The sequence below is a fragment of the Protopterus annectens genome, chromosome 7.part0 (genome assembly GCF_019279795.1).
Source record: "Protopterus annectens isolate FY-2018-M chromosome 7.part0, PAN1.0, whole genome shotgun sequence".
Taxonomy (NCBI): Eukaryota; Metazoa; Chordata; order Ceratodontiformes; family Protopteridae; genus Protopterus; species Protopterus annectens.
The window spans coordinates 1,802,474,432-1,802,487,301 of record NC_056739.1 but is presented as its reverse complement, the minus strand read 5'-3'; positions in this window follow the sequence as shown (position 1 = coordinate 1,802,487,301).

Here is a 12,870-nt window from a genome sequence, read left to right as displayed (position 1 = left end):
GATGGGGTGAAGGGAAAGGAGGATGTAAGTTTGCTAATAGAATCGATGAAAAATGAGTTGAACTGTGTAGCTAGATCTAGGTCTGGGCTATTTGGGTCTGGAGTTGGGGTGTGTGGTTTGCTGGGGTTTAGGAGGGTGGAGATCCCCTTCCAGAATTTTTGTGGGTTAGTTTTATTGTTGTTTTGGAGTGTAAAGAAGTATTTTTGTCTGTCGGAGATTATGAGCTTTTTTACATTTTTACATACCTATGGAAAGTTGTTTTTCTCCAACAGGGAAAAAGCTAGGAGGCTGAAACTCTGCAGGTGTGTAGGGTACAACCCCCCCCCTACAAAGGGGTAGGGCAATCTCGGTTCTGGCTTAATTGCCAGTTTCCAAATGACCGTTTTCTGTTTTTAGCTTTCCCTATGCATTTCAAGCATGTTTTTGCATAGAGAAAAAATACCTATGGAAAGATGTTTTTCTCCAAGAGGGAAAAAGCTAGGAGGCTGAAACTCTGCAGGTGTGTAGGGTACAATCCATCCTACAAAGGGGTAGGGCAATCCTGGTTCAGGCTTAACTGCCAGTTTCAGTATGACCGTTTATTGTTTTTAGCTTTCTTTTTGCATTTCAAGCATATTTCTGCATAGAGAAAAAATACCTATGGAAAGTTGTTTTTCTCCAAGAGGGAAAAAGCTAGGAGGCTGAAACTCTGCAGGTGTGTAGGGTACAATCCACCCTACAAAGGGGTAGGGCAATCTCGGTTCTGGCTTAACTGCCAGTTTCCAAATGACCGTTTTTTGTTTTTAGCTTTCCCTATGCATTTCAAGCATGTTTTTGCATAGAGAAAAATACCTATGGAAACTTGATTTTCTCCAAGAGGGAAAAAGCTAGGAGGCTGAAACTCTGCAGGTGTGTAGGGTACAATCCACCCTACAAAGGGGTAGGGCAATCCTGGTTCTGGCTTAACTGCCAGTTTCCAAATGACCGTTTACTGTTTTTAGCTTTCCCTATGCATTTCAAGCATGTTTTTGCATAGAGAAAAAACACCTATGGAAAGTTGTTTTTCTCCAAGAGGGAAAAAGCTAGGAGGCTGAAACTCTGCAGGTGTGTAGGGTACAATCCACCCTACAAAGGGGTAGGGCAATCCTGGTTCTGGCTTAAGTGCCAGTGTCAGTATGACCGTTTATTGTTTTTAGCTTTCCCTATGCATTTCAAGCATGTTTCTGCATAGAGAAAAAATATGTGTGGAAAGTTGTTTTTCTCCAAGAGGGAAAAAGCTAGGAGGCTGAAACTCTGCAGGTGTGTAGGGTACAATCCACCCTACAAAGTGGTAGGGCAATCCTGGTTCTGGCTTAACTGCCAGTTTCCAAATGACCATTTATTGTTTTTAGCTTTCCCTATGCATTTCAAGCATGTTTTTGCATAGAGAAAAAATACCTATGGAAAGTTGTTTTTCTCCAAGAGGGAAAAAGCTAGGAGGCTGAAACTCTGCAGGTGTGTAGGGTACAATCCACCCTACAAAGGGGTAGGACAATCCTGGGTCTGGCTCAACTGCCAATCTCAGTATGACCGTTTATTGTTTTTAGCTTTCCCTATGCATTTCAAGCATGTTTCTGCATAGAGAAAAATATGTGTGGAAAGTTGTTTTTCTCCAAGAGGGAAACAGCTAGGAGGCTGAAACTCTGCAGGTGTGTAGGGTACAATCCACCCTACAAAGGGGTAGGGCAATCCTGGTTCTGGCTTAACTGCCAGTTTCAGTATGACCATTTATTGTTTTAGCTTTCCTATGCATTTCAAGCATGTTTCTGCATAGAGAAAAAATACGTGTGGAAAGTTGTTTTTCTCCAAGAGGGAAAAAGCTAGGAGGCTGAAACTCTGCAGGTGTGTAGGTTACAATCCACCCTACAAAGGGATAGGGCAATCCTGGTTCTGGCTTAACTGCCAGTTTCCAAATGACCGTTTATTGTTTTTAGCTTTCCCTATGCATTTCAAGCATGTTTTTGCATAGAGATAAAATACCTATGGAAAGATGTTTTTCTCCAAGAGGGAAAAAGCTAGGAGGCTGAAACTCTGCAGGTGTGTAGGGTACAATCCACCCTACAAAGGGGTAGGGCAATCCTGGTTCTGGCTTAACTGCCAGTTTCAGTATGACCGTTTATTGTTTTTAGCTTTCCCTATGCATTTCAAGCATGTTTCTGCATAGAGAAAAAATACCTGTGGAAAGTTGTTTTTCTCCAAGAGGGAAAAAGCTAGGAGGCTGAAACTCTGCAGGTGTGTAGGGTACAATCCACCCTACAAAGGGGTAGAGCAATCCTGGGTCTGGCTTAACTGGCAGTTTCAGTATGACCGTTTATTGTTTTTAGCTTTCTTTTTGCATTTCAAGCATATTTCTGCATAGAGAAAAAATACCTATGGAAAGTTGTTTTTCTCCAAGAGGAAAAAGCTAGGAGGCTGAAACTCTGCAGGTGTGTAGGGTACAATCCACCCAACAAAGGGGTAGGGCAATCCTGGTTCTGGCTTAACTGCCAGTTTCCAAATGACCGTTTATTGTTTTTAGCTTTCCCTATGCATTTCAAGCATGTTTTTGCATAGAGAAAAATACCTATGGAAAGTTGTTTTTCTCCAAGAGGGAAAAAGCTAGGAGGCTGAAACTCTGCAGGTGTGCAGGGTACAATCCACCCTACAAAGGGGTAGGGCAATCCTGGTTCTGGCTTAACTGCCAGTTTCAGTATGACCGTTTATTGTTTTTAGCTTTCCCTATGCATTTCAAGCATGTTTCTGCATAGAGAAAAAATATGTGTGGAAAGTTGTTTTTCTCCAAGAGGGAAAAAGCTAGGAGGCTGAAACTCTGCAGGTGTGTAGGGTACAATCCACCCAACAAAGGGGTAGGGCAATCCTGGGTCTGGCTTAACTGGCAGTTTCAGTATGACCGTTTATTGTTTTTAGCTTTCTTTTTGCATTTCAAGCATATTTCTGCATAGAGAAAAAATACCTATGGAAAGTTGTTTTCTCCAAGAGGGAAAAAGCTAGGAGGCTGAAACTCTGCAGGTGTGTAGGGTACAAGCCACCCAACAAAGGGGTAGGGCAATCCTGGTTCTGGCTTAACTGCCAGTTTCCAAATGACCGTTTATTGTTTTAGCTTTCCCTATGCATTTCAAGCATGTTTTTGCATAGAGAAAAAATACCTATGGAAAGATGTTTTTCTCCAAGAGGGAAAAAGCTAGGAGGCTGAAACTCTCCAGGTGTGTAGGGTACAATCCACCCTACAAAGCGGTAGGGCAATCCTGGTTCTGGCTTAACTGCCAGTTTCCAAATGACCGTTTATTGTTTTTAGCTTTCCCTATGCATTTCAAGCATGTTTTTGCATATAGAAAAAATACCTATGGAAAGTTGTTTTTCTCCAAGAGGGAAAAAGCTAGGAGGCTGAAACTCTGCAGGTGTGTAGGGTACAATCCACACTACAAAGGGATAGGGCAATCCTGGGTCTGGCTCAACTGCCAATCTCAGTATGACCGTTTATTGTTTTTAGCTTTCCCTATGCATTTCAAGCATGTTTCTGCATAGAGAAAACATTTATTTATTTATTTATTTGCAGTTGGTTTACCAGGATAGTCCATTGGGCCAAAAGAACCCGTTTTCAATGGAGTCCTGGGGAGAAAAGCTCCAGCACATAAAAACTAAGTTACATTCACAAGATAGCTAACTATTATTAAATTATACAAGTAGTGGGTAAAACATTTAGTTCAAAAGTCAAGAAGTATTCAAAAATACAATAAATGAATATTAATGTGATGTACGTGAGCTGAGACAATAAGGTGATAACATAGCAGAGTTGTGTTGGAGAAGGAGCACAACATTACATTACAGTGTAATTATTCAGAAGGAAACAAGCTTTGTTAGGTAAAGTTGAGCCTGAATGCATACAGGAGGTAGGATGACATATATTTATGAGGGTGGGAGCAAGAACAATCCCATTGGGACCTAAGATGTGAGTGAAGAGATTTTTGAATAGGTAGTGATTAGAGGTGGTGCGGATGGATGGTGGGAGTGAGTTCCAGAGACGGGAAAGGTTAGAGGATAATAAGTGTTTACCTGGGGGGTGAGATGGTTTATGGACTTCTAGTAGGTTTTGATTGTTGGACCTTAAGACTCTATTTGGAAGGTGCATTTTGAAGGCAGAAGACAGAGAGGGACAAAGAGAGGCGTTGAAAATAAACTTATGAGCTAAAGTCAGCTGTATATAGTTAAGATGATTAGGTAGTTCGAGCCAATTTAGTTTTTGGAGAGAGGAACAGTGGTGGGTGGAGGACCTATGGCTATTAGCGAATTTGGCAATTTTGTTATAACAGGAGGAAAGCTGGCTTTTTAGAGAGGACTGAAGATTAGTCAGTAATGGAGCACCGTAGAGAAGAGAGGGAATGAGAAAGGAGGAAGCAAGAGTGGATTTGGAGGAACTAGTAAGATACTGATTTTGACGGTAGAGCATACCTAGTTTTTGATGTGTTTTCTTAATATTTAGTTGTAGATGGGAGTTGAATTTAAGTTGATTGTCAATTAGAACACCTAGTAGCTTGGTTTCAGATACCAGTTCCAAGGGTGAGTTGTTTTGGCTGGTAATTGAGAAAGAGTTTGTGTCAAAAGAAGTAGATTTGGAGGGGGTAAATACCATTAGTTTTGTTTTGGAGGTGTCGAGTGCCAAGTGATTTATTTTCATCCAATGCTCAGTAATTGAGAAAGCTTCCTGAGTCAGTTTTTGGAGAAGAGGGGGAGGTGGCAGAGCAGATAATTGTAGAATCGTCTGCATATTGGATGATGTTTGCAAGTGGGATGGATTTGTGGAAGTCATTTATAAATATATTAAAGAGGATAGGACCAAGAATAGATCCTTGGGGAACTCCAGTGGGGCTAGTAAGGAAAGAGGAAGTGGCCTTTTTCCATATTACGGATTGGTGTCTGTTTGATAAATAACTGGAGAACCAATTTATGGAGGTGGGAGAAAGGTTAAGTTCTGATAGTTTGGATAGGAGCAGGCTATGTGAAATAGTATCGAAGGCCTTGGAGAGGTCTAGTAGTAAGGTGGAAACAATGTGGCCGGAGTCGCGTGCTCTATTAACAGTCTCAAGAAAGGACAGGAGGGCTGTCATGGTGCTATGATTTGGCCTGAATCCGTGTTGTGTAGGGGTTAAAAGGTTGTTATCTATGAGGTGTGGTAGGAGTTGAAGCTGGATACACTTTTCCAGGATTTTAGATATAGGGGAGAGGATAGCAATAGGGCGGAAGTTATTTATATTGCAATTGTTGCCTCCTTTATGGAGGGGGATGATGAAGGCTTGCTTCCATAGTAGAGGTACTGTACATTCATGGATGGAGCGGTTGATTAGAATGCTGATGGGATAGGCAATTGCTTCCGCGGCTATACTTAGGAAATAAGAGGGAATGTTGTCTGGAGCGTTGGTGCATGGCTTTAGTTTCTGAAGGAGTTTCTTTATGGTGGAAGTGGGGATAGGTTTAAATGGGAATAGAGAAACGTTGGGAGAGAGAGAACTTGAGGAAGATATGGGTAAAGAGGGGGTTAGAGTAGTGGAAGAGGTGGAAGATCGACAGTGAGAAGATGGGAATGTGGTGGAAGTGGTGATGACGGGAGGGTTATTTGCAGGAGAGATTAGGGGTGTATTAGGTGAAGAGGAGGGGTGTGTGAAGGAGGATGTAAGTTTGCTAATAGAATCGATGAAAAATGAGTTGAACTGTGTAGCTAGATCTAGGTCTGGGCTATTTGGGTCTGGAGTTGGGGTGTGTGGTTTGCTGGGGTTTAGGAGGGTGGAGATCCCCTTCCAGAATTTTTGTGGGTTAGTTTTATTGTTGTTTTGGAGTGTAAAGAAGTATTTTTGTCTGTCGGAGATTATGAGCTTTTTTAAATTTTTACATACCTATGGAAAGTTGTTTTTCTCCAACAGGGAAAAAGCTAGGAGGCTGAAACTCTGCAGGTGTGTAGGGTACAACCCCCCCTACAAAGGGGTAGGGCAATCTCGGTTCTGGCTTAACTGCCAGTTTCCAAATGACCGTTTTCTGTTTTTAGCTTTCCCTATGCATTTCAAGCATGTTTTTGCATAGAGAAAAAATACCTATGGAAAGTTGTTTTTCTCCAAGAGGGAAAAAGCTAGGAGGCTGAAACTCTGCAGGTGTGTAGGGTACAATCCACCCTACAAAGTGGTAGGGCAATCCTGGTTCTGGCTTAACTGCCAGTTTCAGTATGACCGTTTATTGTTTTTAGCTTTCTTTTTGCATTTCAAGCATATTTCTGCATAGAGAAAAAATACCTATGGAAAGTTGTTTTCTCCAAGAGGGAAAAAGCTAGGAGGCTGAAACTCTGCAGGTGTGTAGGGTACAATCCACCCTACAAAGTGGTAGGGCAATCCTGGTTCTGGCTTAACTGCCAGTTTCCAAATGACCGTTTACTGTTTTTAGCTTTCCCTATGCATTTCAAGCATGTTTTTGCATAGAGAAAAAATACCTATGCAAAGTTGTTTTTCTCCAAGAGGGAAAAAGCTAGGAGGCTGAAACTCTGCAGGTGTGTAGGGTATTATCCACCCTACAAGGGGGAAGGACAATCCTGGTTCTGGCTTAACTGCCAGTTTCAGTATGACCGTTTATTGTTTTAGCTTTCCCTATGCATTTCAAGCATGTTTTTGCATAGAGAAAAAATACCTATGGAAAGTTGTTTTTCTCCAAGAGGGAAAAAGCTAGGAGGCTGAAACTCTACAGGTGTGTAGGGTACAATCCACCCTACAAAGGGGTAGGGCAATCCTGGGTCTGGCTTAACTGGCAGTTTCAGTATGACCGTTTATTGTTTTTAGCTTTCTTTTTGCATTTCAAGCATATTTATGCATAGAGAAAAAATACCTATGGAAAGTTGTTTTTCTCCAAGAGGGAAAAAGCTAGGAGGCTGAAACTCTGCAGGTGTGTAGGGTACAATCCACCCAACAAAGGGGTAGGGCAATCCTGGTTCTGGCTTAACTGCCAGTTTCAGTATGGCCGTCAATATGGCGGCTGATGCTGCTCTTGCTGCACAAGCAGCTTTTCATGAATCTTCTGTTGTTCCTAAGTCTTCTACTTCTGATATTATTATGGATTCAGCACAATTAATGGATTCTGTGGCTTCTGAGGTTTCTACTGAGGATGTTTCTGCCTCGAGGGACTCTCAAACTGATGCTATGTTAAGCTGGGGCTCGGATTTGCCTGAGGAGTTACCTCCTGCTGGTTCTATGGCGGCTGCTGCTTTGGATTTTGTTGGGAATGCTTTACAACAAACTACAGGGTCTGTGCATGATTTCCCTGGCTCACAACAAGGTACTGTGTCTGCTACTTCTGTTTCTACAGTGTTTTCTTCACAAAAAATTTCGGGAAGTTTTCCTGCACTTCCGGTTGGTTCTCCTGTGGTTGCCGGCACTTCCGGCATGCCTGTGGCCACTTTGGAGCACTCATTTTTGGCCTCAACTGCTACCAAGGGTCGGGGGTCTGTGGAAGTGCCTCCTAGGCTTGAAAAAGCAGTGACATCTTCTTATGCTGGTGTTGCACAGGCTGCAGCTTCCAGGATTGTTTCTAGACCTTATGTTAGGATTAAATCACTGACAGGTATGCCAGTTTCTGATGAATTGGTTTGGCAGAAGTTATTGCAGCCTGCTGGAGTTTCTCTGCGTGCTTTGAGTGCTGTCATTACTTGGGGAAAGGAGCCTTTTGCAGATGTTTACTTTGAGTCGCAGGAGGTGGCTGCGGAGTTTACTACCTATTTTTTGCAGCATAGATCTGTTGTCCCTTGGTCTGAATTCGATATATCTAAATTGGTTGTTCAATTGAGGAAGAAGGTCAGGCTTAATTTTCGGACAATTTATGTATCTGCTGATGATATCAGGGCGTATTTGTTACGCTTTTGCAGTCATGTTTTTTCTGTGCACAAGACTTTTTCAAAGGCGCTCCCCGGTGTATGGGACGGCGGGTGGGAAGCCGTTGTTTCCATGACTGTGACCTCTGCTGGTCTGCAGCACCTTCCTGGGGTGTGCTTTGTTTCAGGTCAGCGGGGTGTGTTGCGGTATCCGGGGCAGCCGCGGCATTGCTTTTTTTGTGGTTCTTTTGGTCATGTGGTGCAAGATTGCCCTGCGAAGAAGTGTTCGTTATGTGGTGCTTTGGATCATTTTGCTAGGGCTTGCAGACAGCATTGCCGTTATTGTGCTGCCCCCCATCATTGGGCAGATTGTCCACAGGTTTTTTTGGCTCATTCTTCTTCTGATGCCTCTGTGACTGTTGAATCATCTACGACTGGCACTTCCTCCATTGTTGATCAGGCTCCTTCCGTGACTGTGTCTGCTCCTTCTTCCACTGCTTTGCCAACTATTGCCCAAGTTGCTTCTCCTGCTGTTTTGTCATCCTCCGGAGGAGATTCTTCTTCGCCATCTACTATACCTCCACAGGTTGTTTCTTCGCAGACTGTTGTGGCCACCCCGGGAGTTCCATCGGCTCCGGTTGCTACTGTGGTTGTTTCTGATGGTGACTCTGGGGACAGTGATAGAGGAGAGGTTAACTTGTTGTCTGAGCCTGAGGACATGGACACGGATGGGGCTTCTGCTGTCGTGGGTTCACGAAGGACTCCTAGGAAGTCAGCGTTGCTCAGTGGTTTCTCTACTGTGGATGATGGCTCTTCTGTGCGGAAGCAGTGACAGTTGACTAAGCGGGCCAAGTTGTCTGGTTCTCAACACACGGGTGATGGCTGACCTGCATTTGGCATTTTGCAATGTCAATTTAATGTTGTCATCTGCTAAACGTTTTCAGGTTCTGGATTGGTTGTCTACTGTTCTGGCTGACATTGTTTGTCTTCTGGACACTGGTATTTGGACAGCGGCGTCTCTCCAGCAGTGGTCTGCTTTATGGGATGGTCATGTTTATTTTTCTGTGGGTCTGGACAAACATTCTGGACTATTGGTGTTATTTAAAAGGGATCACATTGTTCGGGATTTTTTGCATCTCATACCTGGACGTTTGGCACTTTTTGATATTTCTATTTTTGGTTCCTTTTTTCGGCTTTTCTTTTTATATGCTTATGTAGCCTTGACAGAGTGTGTCAAATTGTTTTCCTTTATATTGCCTTACTTGCTGGTGGATTTTCCAGTAGTATTCTGTGGGGATTTTAATTCTCATTTACTTGAGGGGAAGTCTAGCCCTCATCAGGATGTTCGGTCCTGTTTTTCGGTTATGCAGTCTGCCGGTATGTCTTTGGCGCCTGTGCCTTCTTTTACTTATAGGTGTGGGCATGTGACTACCTGCGTAGATTTTTGTTGGCATTCTTTGGGTTTGTCCGTCACATTGTTGGACTCTCATTTATTGTCCTTTACGGATCATACCCTTTTGCTTTATGGTTTAGAGGAGAGGCGGGATTCTGTTAAGGGGACTGGCTTTTATCGGCTGTCCCCCTTGTTTTTGGGGCTTGATTCTTGGCAACGGGTGTTGGCTGAATTGTGGCAAGATCATCTTGCTCTTTTTCGTTTTTATTCTGATGTTTCAGCATGGTGGGTGGATTTTAAGTTTAAATTGCTTTCTAGGTATAAATGGTATTTACGTTTTTATCATTCAGAATTGAAAGTGCTTACTCATAAGGCATATGAGGAGTATTTTTCCTGTGATAAGGCCAACCTTTCTGTTGCTTTACCTGCGTTGCGGAAACTTTTTGATTTTAATGCTAAACGTGTCATGGTGAAGTTGTATAATTTAGCTCATATTTTGCAGGGTACTAAGGACACCTTTTTGCCATATGTGGGTAGGCGTAAGGTGGTAAGAGATTCCACTATTAGGTGTTTACGAGATTCTGCTGGTCATTTGTGTAACTCTAAATCTGATATTTTATCGATTGTCCATGATTATTTACGGTCTCTTTACTGTGGTAAGTTGGCTGATTTGTCTGGGTGGGAAGTGCTTTCTATGCCTTCATCTTTTACTTACGTTATGAATGCGGCTATTACCTTGGATGAGGTGAGGGAGGCCATCGACCGTCTGGCAGTCCGTTCCACAGCTCCAGGCATAGATGGAATCCCTTATAGTTTCTATGCTGGCCTCTCTGATGCTCAACTGCAGCTTGTGGTTGCTTTATTTAATTTTTGGAAAGATCAGGGATTTACAGATTCTTCTCTTTAGCAGGTTGCATTACATTTTATTTGGAAGAAGGGTGATAGGTCTTCTCTTTCTAATTGGAGGCCTATTGCCCTTTGTAATCTGGATTATAAATTATTTATGAAGGTTTTTCAGTTGCGTTTATGGCCTCGTTTACACTCCCTTTTGGAGCCAGGAGTGTATGGGGTTTCTGGTCGTCCTATGAGGGAGTTGTTGTTTATTTTGAAGCAGGTTTTTGCTTCTATGTCTGTTCATTCTTCTGCGGTGGTGGTTTCTTGTGATATTTCACAAGCTTTTGACCATATTTCTCATGGTGTTCTTTTGCATGTTTTACGGAGGTATGGTTTTGGTGATGGGTTTTGTACCTGGTTGGCTTCTGTTTTTCGTTATTCTGAGATTGTCCCTGTGGTGAATGGTTGGGTAGGGTCTGTTGTTCCTATGGACAATGGCATCAGGCAAGGGTGCCCACTCAGCAGTTGTCTTATTTCTTTGCTGGTTTCAGCAGTTTTACGTACTTTTCGTTTTCGACTTTCTTATGCTCCCTTTTCTTATTCTTGTTTTGGTGTTTCTGTTCCTCGATCTCTTTCGTATGCTGATGATGTGATAGTTCTTTCGGGGGATTTTGCAGTCTTGCAGCATTCCTTTACTGATGTTTTGATTCCCTTGTTTCAGAAGGTTGGTTGGGTGTTGAATTTTGGGAAGTCTGTTGCCTTCTCTTTCCGCCAGCCTCCGGTGGATTTCTCTTTGGGCTTTCCCTTTTCGCCTGTTGGGGTTCGTATTTTGGGGGTTCCTTATGGGTCCCCTGCTTTTGTTCTAGAGAGTGTCATGCTTTAGTGGAAAAGGCTTGTTCCTATTTTGTTTTTTGGTCTACTTTTCGTTTGTCTTATAGGAAGAAGGTTTATTTGCTTTCTACTTTCTTTTTAGCTAAGTTGCTTTATGTTTTTCTGGTTTATTTTTTTCCTCTTGCTTGGGTTTCTAGTCTTCTGGGACATTATTTTCATTTTTTTTGGAAATGTGGTATTAATCCTGTCAGACGTGGTGTTTTGTATGGTTCTCCCTCTCATGGGGGTTGTTCTCTTAAACAGCCTTCTCTGTTTTTACAAGTTTATCATTTGCATTGGCTTCTCTCCCATTTGCAGATGGGGGAGGATTCCTTGGTGTATCGCCTTTTGATGGCATCATCTCCTACCTTTTGGTCTGCTTTATGTAAAGGGAAGAGGGTTTGTGGGGTCTATTCTACTGAATTGCAGGATATGCGGCTTGTAGTTCTCCGGTATAGTTTGCATTCTTTTGATGTTCGGCAGCCTGCAAAATTGTGGTATGTTTCTGTTATGAATGATAGGCATGTTGTTGATGCTTTTCGGGATTATGCTTTGTTCCGTAAGCATGGCATTTTGCAACGCTGTTTGTTTTTGAAACAGGCTCCACATTGGCATGATTTTATGTGGCATTGCTCATTAAATAAGTTGCCTTTGCCCCGGAGATTTAGTCCGGGTGGTTCTTCCCTGTCCTTGTGCTTTCGGGGTTGTCCAGAGTTTGAGGCGGGGCGTATTTTTCTTACCTGCTCTAGGATTAGCGGGTTTTGGTCATTTCTTAAGACTAGAATTGATGTTCCTTATCTGTTTCCTGTTTTTTTAGAGAAATGTTTATATGGAAATTATGGTCGTTTTTGGTCAGAGGGTGTGAGGAGGGCAGATTTTGTTTTGTTTTCTGTGTTGTATTATATTTGGTTGGCTAGGTGTAGGGAACTGACCACGACCTTCGTTGTTCTAATACTTTTCTTTGTACACAGCTGTTTATTTGGTTCATGGAAATTTCATTTTGATGATGTAATTTTGTGATTTCTGTTTATCAAGTTTTGTATTTTTGAGTTTTGTGTTTAATAAATTCTGGATTAACCTATGCATTTCAAGCATGTTTCTGCATAGAGAAAAATACGTGTGGAAAGTTGTTTTTCTCCAAGAGGGAAAAAGCTAGGAGCCTGAAACTCTGCAGGTGTGTAGGGTACAATCTACCCTACAAAGGGGTAGGGCAATCCTGGTTCTGGGTTAACTGCCAGTTTCCAAATGACCGTTTATTGTTTGTAGCTTTCCCTATGCATTTCAAGCATGTTTTTGCATAGAGAAAAATACCTATGGAAAGTTGTTTTCTCCAAGAGGGAAAAAGCTAGGAGGCTGAAACTCTGCAGGTGTGTAGGGTACAATCAACCCTACAAAGGGGTAGGGCAATCCTGGTTCTGGCTTAACTGCCAGTTTCAGTATGACCGTTTATTGTTTTAGCTTTCCCTATGCATTTCAAGCATGTTTCTGCATAGAGAAAAATATGTGTGGAAAGTTGTTTTTCTCCAAGAGGGAAAAAGCTAGGAGGCTGAAACTCTGCAGGTGTGTAGGGTAAATCCACCCTACAAAGGGGTAGGGCAATCCTGGGTCTGGCTCAACTGCCAATCTCAGTATGACCGTTTATTGTTTTAGCTTTCCCTATGCATTTCAAGCATGTTTCTGCATAGAGAAAAAATAGCTGTGGAAAGTTGTTTTCTCCAAGAGGGAAAAAGCTAGGAGGCTGAAACTCTGCAGGTATGTAGGGTACAATCCACCCTACAAAGGGGTAGGGCAATCCTGGTTCTGGCTTAACTGCCAGTTTCCAAATGACCGTTTATTGTTTTTAGCTTTTTGATTTTAATGCTAAACGTGTCATGGTGAAGTTGTATAATTTAGCTCATATTTTGCAGGGTACTAA